Below are 17,553 nucleotides of genomic sequence, written 5' to 3' on the forward strand. Positions count from 1 at the left end.
ACTACAAGGCGTAAACCCCCAGTCACAGTTATCATACATTTCCCTGTCTAGACTAAAAGGGAATTAAACTGGTCCAGTTCATCTTTTTTGTAGGTTTAATTATCTTAAAAACAATACAATTTACCAAACATGAATGCACAAACAAGCATGAGCCATATGTCGTTTTCTAAACAAACAGACATGACCACAACCAAGACCCACATATTTCCGATCCAGTTTGTTCGCATGAACTTGATTTAATACAAAAAGGAAACGATATTTAAAGTTTTGATTCTCCATGTTTGGGGTAATCTGGTGTAAACAGAAGTTATAACCACAGGGAGGCTGAAGGGGACCTTGGAAAGCAGAACAGTTCTCAGAACTGTTCTGAGAACAGGAAGTTCCATAGTGCTATGGATTTATGAAGTGAGAAGCAGAACTGTCCTAAGAACCGTGCAGTATTGTGAGGAACATTTTTTGAAGTGGCATGTCTTTCCCCTCCTTATTCTGTCTTGACCTTTACAGCAGCCAACAACTTATTTGGGTGGCCACTCACCCATGGGGTTTAGCTGTCTGACGCTCCTCCTCTATATAAAGATGACAAATACGCACCCAATACCTCATAACAGAATACTCTTGCTGTAAATGTATTTTTCCATGTATCGTACACACATTGGTACAATGTGACAGATGATAGGCCTCATTTTTCATAGAGCAATTGTGGGACTTGGAGATTAGTTTTACACACCCCTCCTCCAATGTGCCCGGTTTAATTTGGGCTTCTCTGCTATGGCGTGTTTACTCTGATTCCACACCCCTCAGCTGGAGGCTTCACTCCACATGCCATTTCCTTTTCTCTCCCTCAAGACTTCACAGTCCTTTCTTATTAGTCTGCCTCTAAACAGCTGCCATAGCAGGAGGGGAATAGATTTCAGCAACATCCCAGTGACTTTCAACAGCATTATCACAGGGAAAAAAACAGCATTATCACAGGAAAGAGAAACAAATGAAAATGTAGACTGAGAATCACATGACTGAAAAAATAACAAAAGCACACAGTCACAGCAGGACGATTAATGCATAGTCTATTGTGAAGTATTGTAATTCTAGTCAAGAGGAAACCATATGTCATGGCTTCTGGTTCCTGATTCAGTCCAAAATCATGGTTCTGGTTCCACATAGCACAAGTGGTGACAATGAGGTTGACGTCAAAGTTAAGTTGCTGTCTCTAGTTAGTTGCAGTAGTTAGCTGTCTCTAGTTAGTTGCAGTAGTTAGCTGTCTCTACTTAGTTGCAGTAGTTAGCTGTCTCTAGTTTGTTGCAGTAGTTAGCTGTTTCTACTTAGTTGCAGTAGTTAGCTGTCTCTACTTAGTTGCAGTAGTTAGCTGTCTCTACTTAGTTGCAGTAGTTAGCTGTCTCTACTTAGTTGCAGTAGTTAGCTGTCTCTACTTAGTTGCAGTAGTTAGCTGTTTCTACTTAGTTGCAGTAGTTAGCTGTCTCTACTTAGTTGCAGTAGTTAGCTGTCTCTAGTTAGTTGCAGTAGTTAGCTGTCTCTACTTAGTTGCAGTAGTTAGCTGTCTCTAGTTAGTTGCAGTAGGGATCAATTTTTGCCTAAAATGACATACCCAAATCTAACTTCCTGTAGCTCAGGACCTTTTTTAAAATGTATTTAAAAAAAATAAAATAAAAACTTTATTTAACTAGGCACGTCAGTTAAAAACAAATTCTAAATTTCAATGACGGCATAGTTAACTGGGTGGGTTAACTGCCTTGTTCAGGGGTAGAACAACAGATTTTTACCTTGTCAGCTCTGGGATTCGATCTTGTGACCTTTCGGTTACTAGTCCAACGCTTTAACTGTCTCTAGTTAGCTGCAGTAGTTAGCTGTCTCTAGATAGTTGCAGTAGTTAGCTGTGTCTAATAAGAATGGTGCTGCAATGGATAGCATCCGTTTTATGGGCTCCTGACCAATTCTCCTGATCATTTTGTGTTTTTTTTTAGCTGATCTCAATAGCTTCTGGACATCAGAACAGCAATCACTAACCTCGATTTGGATGAGGATTTCTACTTCAACGAGTCGGAGGCGCAGGACACACTGCTCACCGCGGACCAGGCCCTAAAAGGCTGCATAAGAGAGGTCGATATGCGGGCTTGACTGACAAAACTACATCGACGAGTACATAAACCGCCAAACTGGACGAGTGCCGTTCAAGACTATCCTATCAACGGGACCTGAAGAACTGTAGTGTCCTATGTTTTCTCGGAGTCGTGGCTGAACAAGGACATTATACACGGCTCTTTCCATAACAGACTGACCTGGTGAATCGACGTGAAAGCTATGATTCCTTATTGATGTCACTTGTTAAATCCACTTCAATCAGTGTAGATCAGGTATTCCCAAACTGGGGTACAATGCCGTCGGGGGTTACGCCAAATAAAATTGTGATTAATTTTTTTTTTAAATCAATTTATAAATATAAAAAATTCAAGTTATTCACATTTTCAAATATTCCATTCATATTTTTCAACGGGGCTATACATTTGGGTGAGGTTTTTTTCTCGCCTGAGTACTCGTTTCACTGCCAAAAATAAAATTCAACCATCTAGTGTTCAGGGAAATAACAACACAATGTCAAATACAGGTAGCCTAGCCAAATAATTAACATCCAATCATATTAACCGTTACTCTCTCGCGGGAATTCCACTGGCGGTCCGTATGTAGCCAAACGTAGCTGCTGCTCATTCAGTTTGCTTGAAAATGGATAAATGGCTAAAACAAGTAAGGCCCGCGTCCATAAAGACACATACCAGCTCTACTGGTAGTAATGCTACTACCAGCAGTACTACACCGGTACCTGTCGATGACACAAGTTGTTTTGCTTCCACGAGCACATCCAATGCTAGAATCAGTAATTCTACATTTGTTATTAGCCCAGCTAGCATGGACACTGACAGTTGTGAATCTGATGCAGCCGACGAGCTATTGTCCCCTTACCCGGGAAAGTACCGAACAACAGACGGGGACGTTGGACCATCGAAGAGGCGCAAATATGATGAGAACTACATTGATTTGGGGTTCACTTATATTGGGAGTAGTGCCTTTCCTCAGCCACAGTGTGTTATATGTGCAAAAGTACTATCTCACAACTCGATGAAACCTTCACTCTTGCTCAGACATTTAGAAACAAAATGTGCCAATTTGAAAAATAAGCCACAGTAGTTTCTTGAGCGAGTATTAAGATGACTTTTGAGTAATAAGACATGTATAAAAGCATCAGATACCATTAATAAGAAGGGGCTAGAAGTGTCTTATATGGTGAGCTACCGAGTGGCTAGGACAGGCAAGACCCATACTATTATGGAGGCCTTACAGTGGCAAGAAAAATAATGTGAACCCTTTGGATTTACCTTGATTTCTGCATAAATTGGTCATAAAATTTGATCTGATCTTCATCTAAGTCACAACAATAGACAAACACCGAGTGCTTACAATAATTGGTGTGTTATTAGTTTATTTTTCTTGTCTACATTGAATACATAATTTAAACATTCACAATGTAGGTTGGAAAAAGTATGTGAACCCCTAGGCTAATGACTTCTCCAAAAGCTAATTGGAGCCAGGAGTCAGCTAACCTGGAGTCCAATCAATGAGACGAGATTGGAGATGTTGGTTAGAACTGCCCTGCACTATAAAAAATACTCACTAAATTTGAGTTTGCTATTCACAAGAAGCATTGCCTGATGTGAACCATGTCTCGAACAAAAGAGATCTCAGAAGAACTAAGATTACAAATTGTTGACATGCATAAAGCTGGAAAGGGATACTAAAGTATCTCTAAAAACCTCGCTGTTCATCAGTCCACGGTAAGACAAATTGTCTATAAATGGAGAAAGTTCAGCATTTATTGCTACTCTCCCTAGGATTGGCCGTCCTGCAAAGATGACTGCAAGAGCACAGCGCAGAATTCTCAATGAGGTCAGAGAAACAAATCCTAGAGTGTCAGCTAAAGACTTCCAGAAATCTCTGGAACATGCTAACATCTCTGTTGACGAGTTTACGATACGTAAACCACTAAACAAGAATGGTGTTCATGGGAGGACACCACAGAAGAAGCCACTGCTGTCCAAAAAAAACAACATTGCTGCACATCTGAAGCTTGCAAAAGAGCACCTGGATGTTCCAAAATAGTCTGTGGACAGATTAAACTAAAGTTGAGTTGTTAAGAAGGAACACACAACACTATGTGTGGAGAAAAAAATGCACAGCACCAACATCAAAACCTCATCCCAACTGTAAAGTATGGTGAAGGGAGCATCATGGTTTGGGGCTGCTTTGCTGCCTCAGGGCCTGGACAGCTTGCTATCATCAATGGAAAAATGAATTCCCAAGTTATTCAATTAATTTTGCTGGAGAATGTAAGGCTATCTATCCGCCAATTGAAGCTCAACAGAAGTTGGGTGATGCAAAAAGGACAACGACCCAAAACACAGAAGTAAATCAACAACAGAATGGCTTCAACAGAAGAAAATACGACATCTGGAGTGGCCCAGTCAGAGTCCTGACCTCAACCCGATTGAGATGCTGTGACATGACCTCAAGAGAGCAGTTCACACCAGACATCCCAAGAATATTGCTGAACTGAAAACATTTTTTGTAAAGAGGATTGGTACAAAATTCCTCATGCCCGTTGTGCAGGTCTGATCGGCAACTACAGAAAATGTTTGGTTGTGGTTATTGCTGCCAATGGAGGGTGAACCAGTTATTAAATCTAAGGGTTCACATACTTTTCCCACCCTGAACTGTGAATGTTTAATAAAGACATGAAAACCTATAATTGTTAGTGTGTTATTAGTTTAAACAGATTGCGTTTGTCTATTGTTGTGACTTAGATGAAGATCAGATCAAGTTAAATGACCAATTTTTGCAATTCCAAAGGGTTCACATACTTTTTCTTGCCACTGTAATTATGCTTGCTGTCCCGGATATGGCTGGGAGAAAAGGCCCAAAAAACTATACAGTGACATAATCAGAAGCCACTGCCAGATTTCTGGATTGGGCTGCGCTCAGAGTATCCTGGCTTGGCAAATCGCGCTGTTAAGACACTGATACCCTTTGCAAGCACATACCTATGTGAGAGTGGATTCTCAGCCCTCACTAGCATGAAAACTAAATACAGGCACAGACTGTGTGTGGGAAATGATTTATGACTGAGACTCTCTCCAATACAACCCAACATTTCAGAGTTATGTGCATCCTTTCAAGCACACCCTTCTCATTAACCTGTGGTGAGTTATTCACAATTTTCGATGAACAAATACAGTTTTATATGTAAGATGGCTAAATAAAGAGCAAAATTATTGATTATTATTATTTGTGCCCTGGTCCTATGAGAGCTCTTTGTCACTTTCCACGAGCCAGGTTGTGACAAAGACTCACACTCATTCTTATGTTTAATAAATGTATCGTATAACGTGTGTGTGGCAGGCTTACAATGATGGCAAAAAACAACATTTGCGAGTGCGCTGACCCTGGTGATAGAGGGGGTACGCAGCTGGAGGTTGAATGTTTGGAGACAATAAAAAGTTTGGGAACCGTTGGTGTAGATGAAGGGGAGGAGACAATTCAGAGGGTAAATGGACAAGACAAACAATTTAAGTGCCTTTGAACGGGGTTTGGTAGTAGATGCCAGGTGCTCCGCTTTGTGTCAAGAACTGCAACGCTGCTGGGTGTTTCACACTCAACAGTTTCCAGTGTGTATCAAGAATGGTCTACCACCCAAAGGACATCCAGCCAACTTGGCACAACTATGGGAAGCATTGGAGTCAACATGGATCAGCATCCCTGTGGAATGCTTTCGAAACCTTGTAGAGTCCATGTCCCGACAAATTGAGGCTGTTCTGAGATGGTGCAACTCAATATTAGGAAAGTGTTCCTAATATTTGGTATAATCAGTGTACATCTAGCTTGTTTTTCTATGCATCAGCAGGACAGAACGTCAGTGTCGGGTAAGCTAAAGGGGGAGGTGTGTACTCTTTGTTAACCGCTTGTGCGCAATCTCTAATATTAAGGAAGTCTCAAGGTTCTGCTCGACTGAGTTAGAATACCTAAGCTGTAGACTATTTACCATGAGAGTTTTCATCTATATTCTTTGTAGCTGTCTATTTACAACCACAAACCGATGCTGGCACTGACCGCACTCAACGAGTTGTATAAGGCCATAAGAAAACAAGAAAATGCACATCCAGAGGCGGCGCTCTTTGTGGCCAGTGATTTTAATGCAGGGAAAATTAAATCCGTTTTACCTAATTTCTACCAGCATACCACCTGTGGAACTACATGGAAACGAAATATACAGTAGATCACCTTTAATCTACACACAGAAACACAAAGAAAGCCCTCCCTCACCCTCCATTTGGCAAATTTGACCATAACTCTCCTCCTGATTCTTGCTTACAAAAAAAACGCAAACAGGAAGTACCAGTGGAAGTGATCCTATGAAGCGGATGCTAGGCTACAGGACTGTTTCGCTAGCACAGACTGTAATATGTTCCCGGATTCATCCGATGGCATTGAGGAGTTAACCACATCAGTCACTGGCTTCATTGAAAAGTGCATTGACGACGTCATCCCCACAGTGACCGTACGTACATACCCCAACCAGAAGCCATGGATTACTTGCAACATCCGCATTGAGCTAAAGGCTAGTGCTGCCGCTTTCAAGGTGTGGGACACTAATCCGAATGCTTAAAAGAAATACCCCTAAGCCCTCCGACGAACCATCAAACAGGCAAAGTGCCAATACAGGACTAAGATCGAATCCTATTACACCGGCTCTGATGCTCATCGGATGGGGCAGAGCTTGTAAACTATCACGGATTACAATGGGAAACCTAGCCGAGAGCTGCCCAGTGACGCGAGCCTACCATATGAGATAAATGCCTTCTATGCTCGCTTCGAGGCAAACAACACTGAACCATGCATGACAACACCAACTGTTCCGGACGACTGCATGATCACGCTCTCCGTAGCCGATGTGGGTAAGACCTTTAAAACAGGTTAACATTCACAAGGCCGCAAGGCTAGACGGATTACCAGGATGCGTACTTAAACATGCGCTGACCTGCTGGCAAGTGTCTTCACTGACATTTTCAACTTCTCCCTGACCCAGTCTGTAATACCTACATCTTTCAAGAAGACCACCATAGCCCCTGTGTCCAAGAACGCCAAGGAAACCTTTCTAATTGACTATCGTCCCATAGCGCTCACATCTGTTGCCATGAAACACTTTGCATGGCTGGTCATGGCTCACATCAACATCATCATCCCAGACACCCTGTACTCACTCCAATTTGCGTACTGTCCCAATACATCCACAGACGACACAATCTCTATTGCACTCCACACTTCCCTTTCTCCCCTGGACAAGGAACACCTATGTGAGAATGTTGCACCATAGTGCATTCCAAGCTAAGAACCCTGGTGCTGAACACTTCCCTCTGCAACTGAATCCTGGACTTCCTGATGGGTCACCCCCAAGTGGTGAGGGTAGGCAACAACAAATCCACCACGCTGACCCTCAACACGGAGGCCCCTTAGGGGTGTGTGCTTCGTCCCCTCCTGTACTCCCTGTTCACCCACGACTGCGTGGCTGCTCATGACTCCAATACCATCATTAAGTTTGCTGACAACACAACGGTCGTATGCCTGATCACCAACAATAATGAAACAGCCTGTAGGGAGGAGGTCAGAGACCTGGCAGTGTGGTGCCAGGACCACAACGTCTCCCTTACCTCCCATTCACATCAATGGGGCTAAAGTGGAGCGGGTCCTTCAAGTTCATCAGTGTCCACGTCACTAAGGATCTATTATGGTTAACACATATCAATACAGTCGTGAAGGCACAACTTCCCCCTCAGGAGCCTGAAAAGATTTAGCATGGGCCCTCAGATCATCAACAAGTTCTGCAGCTTTCTATTGCGTATGGCCCAGTACATCACTGGTGCTGAGCTCGCTGTCATCCAGGACCTCTATACCAGGCAGTGTCAGAGAAAGGCCCTAAAAATTGTCAAAGACTCCAGCCACCCAATACATAGCGGCACCAATGCACCATGTCTAGAACCAACAGGACCCTGAAAAGCTTCCACCCCCAAGCCTTAAGACTGCTAAATAGCTAGTTAAATTGTTAAATAGTTAACCAAGTAGCGATCCGCATATCTGCATTGACTCTTTTTACACTAACTTTTGTGACTCATCACATACGCTGCTGCTACCGTTTTATTATCTATCACTTTATTCCTGTATGTAAATATCTACCTCGATTACCTCGGAACCCTGCACATTGACTTGGTACTGGTACCTCATGTACATAGCCAAGTTATCATTACTCATTGTGTATTCATTATTACGTGTTTACTTTTCTATTATTTCTCTATTTTCTTTCTCTCTGCATTGTTGGGAAGTGCCCAACAATGCAGTAAGCATTTCACTGTTAGCCTGTACCTGTTGTTTATGAAACATGTGGCAAATAACATTTGTTTCGATTTTGATCTCTAGTTAGTTGCAGTAGTTAGCTGTCTAGTTAGCTGCAGTAGTTAGCTGTCTCTGTACATAGTAGTGGACATGAGGCCTCAGGTTTTGCACTGAAGTTGGACATTTGTAGTAATGTCATTGGGGTTGGTAGAAGTCAAAGCTTAAAGCAGTGAAGAAGAGGCCCGGTGGAGGGATGTCCCTTTGTTTGTTTAAAGGGCAGGGAAATCAATGGCCCTTGGTTTTGAGTCATGAATCTGACCTCTCATGTTGGCACTTGTATCAATCATTACTGAGCTTGGTTCTATGCCTCACTGCTCGTCACATTTGTCTCTTCTGGCTCAGGATGTCTAAAGCTATTCTCAGATGCTAGTCAGTACTTCATGCCAGATGTCCATTAATGAACAAATAACAAACGTCAACATCCATCCCTGGTTGTGAACTTTGTTGGAGGCAAGGTAATAGTCATAAGATATAAATTGATTGAACAGTTAGAGGGCTACCATTACTGTAAACTAATAAAAAAATAACATAATAAACTGCATTATCCTAAAATATTATTAGAGGATGAGCCAGCTTTGAATGTAAAACAGGTAAGGGCCAAAAACCAGCCATACACATGAGAAAATCTATTTGTGTCGTACTGATACTACCCGTTCCACACACAAACCCTACTTTCATGGACATCTTAGGACTGCAGCCCTACAGTCACTATCCCATCTTATCGATCCTGTTACAGATCCTGGCGATTCAAAACTCAACCAAAATATAAACGCAACATGGAAAGTGTTGGTCCCATGTTTTATGAGTTGAAATAAAATATCCTAGAAATGTTCCATACGCACAAAAAGCTTATTTCTCTAAAATGTTGTGCACAAATGTGTTTACATCCCTGTTAGTGTGCATTTTTCCTTTGCCAAGAGAATCCATCAACATGACAGGTGTGGCTTATCAAGAAGCTGATTAAACAGCCTGATCATTACAAAGGTGCACCTTGTGCCGGGGACAATAAAAGGCCACTCTAAAATGTGCAGTTGTGTCACACAACACAGTGCCACAGATGTTTTGAGGGAGCGTGCAATTGACATGCTGACTGCAGGAATGTTCACCAGAGCTGTTGCCAGAGAGTTTAATGTTAATTTCTCTACCATAAGCCGCCTCAACGTCATTCTAGAGAATTTAGCAGTTCGTCCAACCGGCCTCACAATCAGAGACCACGTGTAACCAGGACCTCCAAATCTGGCTTCTACATCTGTGGGATGATCTGAGACCAGCCACCTGGACAGCTGATGAAACTGTGGGTTTGCACAACCGAAGAATTTCTGCACAAACTGTAAGAAACCGTCTCAGTGAAGCTCATCTGCGAGCTCATCATCCTCACCAGGGTCTTGACCTGACTGAAGTTCGACATCGTCACCGACTTCAGTGGGCAAATGTTCACCTTTAATGGCCCCTGGCACGCTGGAAAAGTGTGCTCTTCAAGGATGAATCCTGGCTTCAACTGTACCGGGCAGATGGCAGACAGTGTGTATAGCATCATGTGGGCGAGCGGTTTGCTATTGTCAACGTTGTGAACAGAGCGCCTCATGATGGCAGTGGGGTATGGTATGGGCAGGCATAAGCTACAGACAATGAGCACGATTGAATTTATCAACAGTAATTTGAATGCACAGAGATACAGTGACGAGATCCTGAGGTTCATTGTCGTGCCATTCAGTCGCCGCCATCACCTCATGTTTCAGGACGAAAATGCACGGCCCAATGTCGCAAGGATCTGTACACAGTTCTTGGAAGCTGAAAATGTCCCAGTTCTTCCATGGCCTGCATACTCACGAGACATGTCACCCAATGAACATGTTTGGGATGCTCTGGATTGACGTGTATGACAGCGTGTTCCAGTTCCCACAAATATCCAGCAACTTCGCACAGCCATTGTGTTGCGCTGCATGAGGAAAATGGTGGTCACACCAGATACTGACTGGTTTTATGATCCACGCCACTACTTTTTTTGTATCTGTGACCAGCAGATGTATATTTGTAATCCTAGTCATCGTAAGGTGATATTTGCCAAACTGTTTAATTTTATTAAGAGAAAATTACAATGTGCAGTTCAGTGATAGGTTACCCCTCCCATGTTAGCTCACACAAATATGTTCTTTGGCACTTTAAAAGATTGTAAATATTGGTCTAAGTCAGTCATATCAATTTGATATTATCTGCTTGTTCCAACTTCAATAGCAGTGACAGATAAATAGGAACAGGCCAGCTCTATTGGAATGCCATTCAACACAATCACAGAGACAACTATAGTGCCAGTTGGTCAATGGTGCCAGTTGGTCATTCCGGACACACACACACCATTGAATTATATATACACTGAACAGAAATATCAATGCAACATGCAAAAATGTCTCAGATTTTACTGAGTTACAGTTCATTTAAGGAAGTTCATTAGGCCCTAATCTATGTATTTAACATGAAAAGTACCTAAATTCGAATATGGGATTGAGAGCCAATACAACCAACAAAAGGCATCATTCAAGAATGATGACTAAAACAATAGAGCCTAGGTTGGAAGATTCACTGTCAAGGCCCACCATTGACAACTAGACTAATTACTAGGTAATGGCCATTATCCTTCTCTTTCACACAAAGATTGGAACTGTGGATCCCAGCATCGGCCATACATACAGATCAGCCAGCCCTGTCTAACACACAGAAATGTAGGTATTACAACAATGCAAAGGCATGCAGCACCATCAATCTGTCACCCAATAAACTTCCTAACGTGGTACAACTTGAAAGCATGAACGTTTCATTTCCTTAATGGACTTGTGACTAACATTTTGACATCTTCTCTGAAGATGCACCTCAAGCCAAGATGCACCTCAAGCCATCAGCATAAAAAATGTGTATTCACAGGGACCAGCGTCAGAGCGGGCAGAATGAGCAGAGATTACAATCTGGCAGCGTGGAAGTGGCAGGGCTTAGTATTTGTAGAGGTCTTGATTATGGAATAGGTTGCAGCTGGTGGGGATCTGCTCTGACTCCAGCACACCTGTCTCCGCCCACACAATCACACACACACACAGAGAGGGAGGGGGAGAGAGTACTGGGTGAGTGGTGGCAGGTCAAGGAGACACAGGATGAGCAGTAGAGGGCGTTGCAGGAGCAGATGTGACAATTTGACCGTTCAGACACAAGTCGCATGGACAGGAATTAGATTTGTATCTGATTTCAAACCAGGTTTGAGATGTGGATTGAAATATTTGATAAAATGAGCTTTATGGCAGTTCAGACAGCAGGAAAAGAACAGATTCGAATCGGATATAACCAAAACAGTGATCTGAGTCATTTCAAAATGCAAGTGTGAACAAGGCTTTAGAGGCATTCCCAAAAAGTATTCTGTCAGCTTTGAGGCAACTGTTATAGTCAGTGAGTGTTCAAAGCCATAGAGACGAAGCTGCCATGTTTGCTTAGAGTGTTTTAACTGATTTTGAATCAGTTGGAGTCTGTTGGAGTTGATATATTTCAACATATCGCGTCTACCTCTACTACAGCATATGGGTTCCACAGCCTTGAGCTATGTGAGAGACAACCCGTGAAACATCAAGATGTTTGGACAGATTCCACTGTGTTTCTTGCACCGTATTTATACATTTATCCAATTGAAAAGTTAAAGTTAGAATCCTTAGTTGCTACATCCACTTTTTTATGTACTTATACATTAATGATATGCTGCATACCCATTGATTCTTGAAGAATATAACTTTGAAATGTCTCTTGACCTTAGTTCAACTGTCATGCCCTATTAGAACCCAGAATACAATCTTATTTTACAAGCCACTTTTGTTACAACGTAAATGTAAACAAACACTATATAGCCTCAAAACATATTTAAAACCATACATTTGATATCATGGATGGTCAGTCCTTACATCCATAGCTCTGTCTATGAATTTGAGAGTGGTTACATTTCACCTGCCCCATCCCGTAGCTTTTTAGCAAAACAGGGGCGGTGAATACTCTTTAACTTAATTTAAAAAAAAATAACTTTCTGTATGTTTCTTTTCCCAGAAGACTGTGAGTCTCTCAGCACCAGCATATGATAGGAGTCTTCCTGTGTGTTTTAAAATGTCTCAAAGCCAATAAATCATTTAGAGATAACAAAACAGTGGACTCTCCAGGATGTGTATCAAGAATCGATGTTTGTTAAAAAAAAGTCAAAGCTCAGTGTGGGCAAGTCATTGATTCCCAATATGTCAGTGTCTCACCTGCTGCTGTAAGTAGTCCACAGTTCTCTTGAAACACCTCTTAATTTCTAGATACATGCAATCAATGGTGCTCTCTGTCCCATAAAATTGGTTTGTTTTTGTTGTGACTGTTAAAGAATTAGAAAGATTACAGTGTTGTGCCACAGAGGGGTGTCATTACCATAAAAAATACATTTTAGTCAATAGTTTATCTAGGAACTGTAATGTCCTCATAGGACATTTGAAATGTAGTGCCTGTTGAAGTTCATCAAGCTCAGTTGTAAATTGGACCTGCAGTGGATTGACATTGGTTTGGTATTTGAATATATTTCTAAGGCTGTCAAGTTCCATCAGAAACATTTTATTCAAGGCTTACTGTGACTGGTTAATGTATTAGATTCATTGACCTGCAGTTCACATAACAGGAAATCAAATCCAGTTTTTTGCTCCAATCGATTTGCGGTAATTGGATTTTGTCATTGTCACAGTTGTTGATCCTTTTATTAGTCCTCGTTAAAATGGAGGTGAACGTCGGTCGAGACAAGACTGCTCATCTGCCATCTTCCCAGCTTTAATAGCCAGGGTCGAGAGAAGTGGTTTGAGTCCGAAATGGCATCCTATTCCCTATATAGTGCACTATTTTTGACCAGAGCCATTTGGCCCCTGGTCAAAAGTATTGCACTATAAAGGGAAAGGGGGGCCTTTTTGGACAAAGCTATAGACTACTGATTGGAGAGGATAACAACATCGCTGGGATTAAATGAAAAACCTGACTTTAGGATCAATACAACTAATCTACCTCAACACAATTAGCAAGATAACTACACTCTTAGAAAAAAATAAGTCATCTAGAACCTAAAAGGGTTCTTTGACTGTCCCCATAGGAAAACCTTTTGAAGAACCCTTTTTGGTTCCAGGTAGAACCCTTTTCACAGAGGGTTCTTTCTACCTGGAACCAAAAAGGGTTCTCCCACATTCTTTCCTATTGACCCCCACTATAAAATAAATAACAAAACATGCCAAAAAAGCTGCTGTGTTGATCAATGTACATGTAACCAGGTCAAAAATCTGACCTACGGTTAGCAACACTCCCTCGAAGGGAAATAGAGCCTGCGAGAAGAGCCCTGTGGCTTCAGGCTATTCGGAGTGGGAGTGTGGAAACTGTGGAGACCGGGTTTCCAAGTATAGCTATGTGTATGGAAAACCTTTAATCACAGATAAGACATTTTATTGGCAAGAAAACAAGAAAATTAGGTTTGAAAAATGTCCCGTATTTGCTGTGAGCCAATGGGGTAACCTATGTAACAGCCAAAGTACCTTTTTGAAACCCTAAGAGTGTATGTTATGAGCAATTTAGGGAGTTATCTGGCTAATTATATTCTGTTAGATTACGTATGAACTGCATGATTGTCAGTGTATGAATACTAAGACAGAAATGTGCTACATCAGGCTACCGTTTCTCTTATCATACTATTCCCTTAGACACAAATTGAATCAGATACATTAACTGTTACTCCTCACTCCCTGCTGTGTGCATTGTCTGAAACATACTGTGGGAGGGGAAATGGACTGTTTGATTGAATACGGAGAAAATGTAATTAGCAGTTTCCCAAAACTGTGTACAAATTTAACTTGGGGTTCCAAAGGTCAGATGTAAACCCATTACATGGCTTTTGTTCTCCACTGATGTAGTTTTGTAATGTTTTTTAACTCCCTCACTTTATTTGTCTCTTTCATTGCACTATTTTATATCTAACAGAGCTATCTATCTCTTAATCTCTGTATATGTGTATGCTGTCTGCCTAATGTCTCCATTAATTATGAATAGTTCTTCAAGATTGTATTATTTTATATATTAAAAGTCAATTTGCAGAGAACATAAATGCATTAAAAACTCACAGCTATGAATTTTCTAGCTTCAAAATGAAGAGGGGGTACGTAGTGCGATGAACTCGTGAACATACAAACTAAGTTCTTATACGTATTGATGCAGACAAAGATGTTAGCGACTTCAGTGGGTTGAACAACTGTAGTTTTTTAAAACCAACGCATTTACATTTTAGTAGACACTCTTATCCATAGCGACTTACAGGAGCAATTAGGGTTAAGTGCCTTGCTCAAGGGCACATCGACAGATTTTTCACCTAGTCGGCTCGGGGATTCTAACCATTGACCTTTCGGTTACTGGTCCAATGCACTTAACTGCTAGGCTTCCTACCGCCGATGCAGGCTACCTGCCTACCTGCCGCCATTGGATTAGTTTGAGTCATCCCAACTGGAAGAAGTGATGCCTTACAAGTTTAAAAGCCCTTTGTAGATGACGTCCATATTTTCCTCTGAAGCGTTTGCATGTCAACAGATACATTTGTCTCATCTATGATTATTTGTACATCAGTTGTGAAACTGTCACACTGCAAGGATTTTTCTTTTCATCAAACAAGTTAGATTTTTTTTTTCATGCATTAAAACAGTTACATGATAGTTACATGATAAGTAGGTCCTTATCTCTTTGGTCAATGAAGTGGTCAAAGAAGGAGATAACATATTGCCAAATGTTGTTACAGCCTGAATTTCAAATGGATTACATTGAGATGTTTTATCACTGGCTGACTAACACTACCCCATAATGTCAAATTAAAAGCTGAAATGTCTTCAATCAATAAATATTCAACTCCTTTGTTAAGGCAAGCCTAAATAAGTTCAGGAGTAAGATGTGCTTAACAAGTCACATAAGTTGCATGGACTCACTCTGTGTGCAATAATAGTGTTGAACATGATTTTTGAATGACTACTTAATTTCCAATGCCAATGCTAAGAAGGGCACATATTGGTAGATGGGTAAAAATAAAAAAGCGGACATTGAATATCCCTTTGAGCATGGTGAAGTTATTAATTACACTTTGCATGTTGTATCAATACACCCAGTCACTACAAAGATACAGGCGTCCTTCAGTTGCCGGAAGGAAACCTCTTAGGGATTTCACCATGAGGCCAATGGTGACTTAGTTTAATGGCTGTGATAGGAGAAAACTGAGGCTGGATCAACAACATTGTAGTTACTCCACAATATTAACCTAATTGACAGAGTGAAAAGATGGAAGCCTGTACAGAAAGCAAATATTCTAAAACATGCATCCTGTTTGCAACAAGGCACTGAAGTATACTGCAAAAAAATGTGGCAAAGCAATTCACTTTTTGTCCTGAAAACAAAATGTTACAGTATGTTTGGGGAGAATCCGATACAACAGATTACTGAGTACCACTCTCCATACAGTGCATTCGGGAAGTATTCAGGCCCTTTAACTTTTTAAAATGTTGTTACCTTACAGCCTTATTCTAAAATGGATTCAAATGTTTTTTCCCCTCATCAATCTACACACAGGTTTTTAGAAATGATTGCAATTGAATATACAAAAGCATTTACATAAGTATTCAGACCCTTTACTCAGTGCTTTGTTGAAGCACCTTTGGCAGCGATTACAGCCTCGAGTCTTCTTGAGTTTGACTCTACAAGCTTGGCACACCTGTATTTGGGGAGTTTCTCCCATTCTTCTCTGCAGATCCTCTCAAGCTTTGGCAGGTCGGATGGGGAGCGTCGCTGCACCGCTATTTTCAGGTCTCTCTAGATATGTTCGATCGGATTCAAGTCCGGGCTGTGGCTGGGCCACTCAAGGACATTCAGAGACTTGTCCCGAAGCCACTCCTGCATTGTCTTGACTTTGTGCTTAGTGTTGTTGTCCTGTTGGAAGGTGAACCTTCGCCCCAGTCTGAGGTCCTGAGCGCTCTGGAGCAGGTTTTCATCAAGGATCTCTTTGTACTTTGCTCCATTTATCTTTCCTGCAATCCTAACTAGTCTCCTAGTCCCTCCCTCTGAAAAACATCCCCACAGCATGATGCTGCCTCGACCATGCTTCTCCAGATGTGACGCTTGGCTTTCAGGTCAATGAGTTCAATCTTGGTTTCATCAGACCAGAGAATCTTGTTTCTCATGATCTGAGAGTCCTTTAGGTGCCTTTTGGCAAACTCCAAGCGGGCTGTCTTGTGCCTTTTACTGAGGAATGGCTTCTGTCTGGCCACTCTACAATAAAGGCCTGATTGGTAGAGTGCTGCAAAGATGGTTGTCCTTCTGGAAGGTTCTCCCATTTCCACAGAAGAACTCTGGTGCTCTGTCAGAGTGACCATCGGGTTCTTGGTCACCTTCCTGACCAAGGCCCTTCTCCCCTGATTGTTCAGTTTGGCTGGGGCCAGCTCTAGGAACAGTCTTGGTGGTTCCAAACTTCTTCCATTTAAGAATGATGGAGGCCACTGTGTTAGTGGGGACCTTCAATGCTGCAAAAAGTTTAAGTACCATTCCCCAGATATCTGCCTTGACACAATCCTGTCTGGGAGCTCTACGGACAATTCCTTCAACCTCATGGCTTGGTTTTTGCTCTGACTTGCAATGTCAACTGTGGGACCTTTTATATAGACAGGTGTGTGCCTTTTCAAATCATGTCCACTGGTCTGAATACTTTCCGAATGCACTGTACATTTTAAGTATAGTGGTGGCTGCATCATATTATGGGTATGCTTGTAATCGTTAAGGACTGGGGAGTTTTTCAGGATAAAAAAAACAGAATGGAGCTAATTCCAGGCAAAATACTAGAGGAAAACTTGGTTCAGTCTGATTTCCACCAGACACTTGGAGATTAACTACACTTTCATCAGAACAAGAACCTAAAACACAAGACCAAATCTACACTGGAGTTGCTTACCAAGAAGAAAGTGAATGTTCCTGAGTGGCCAAGTTACAGTT

Source organism: Salvelinus namaycush, chromosome 5 (genome assembly GCF_016432855.1).
Source record: "Salvelinus namaycush isolate Seneca chromosome 5, SaNama_1.0, whole genome shotgun sequence".
NCBI lineage: Eukaryota > Metazoa > Chordata > Actinopteri > Salmoniformes > Salmonidae > Salvelinus > Salvelinus namaycush.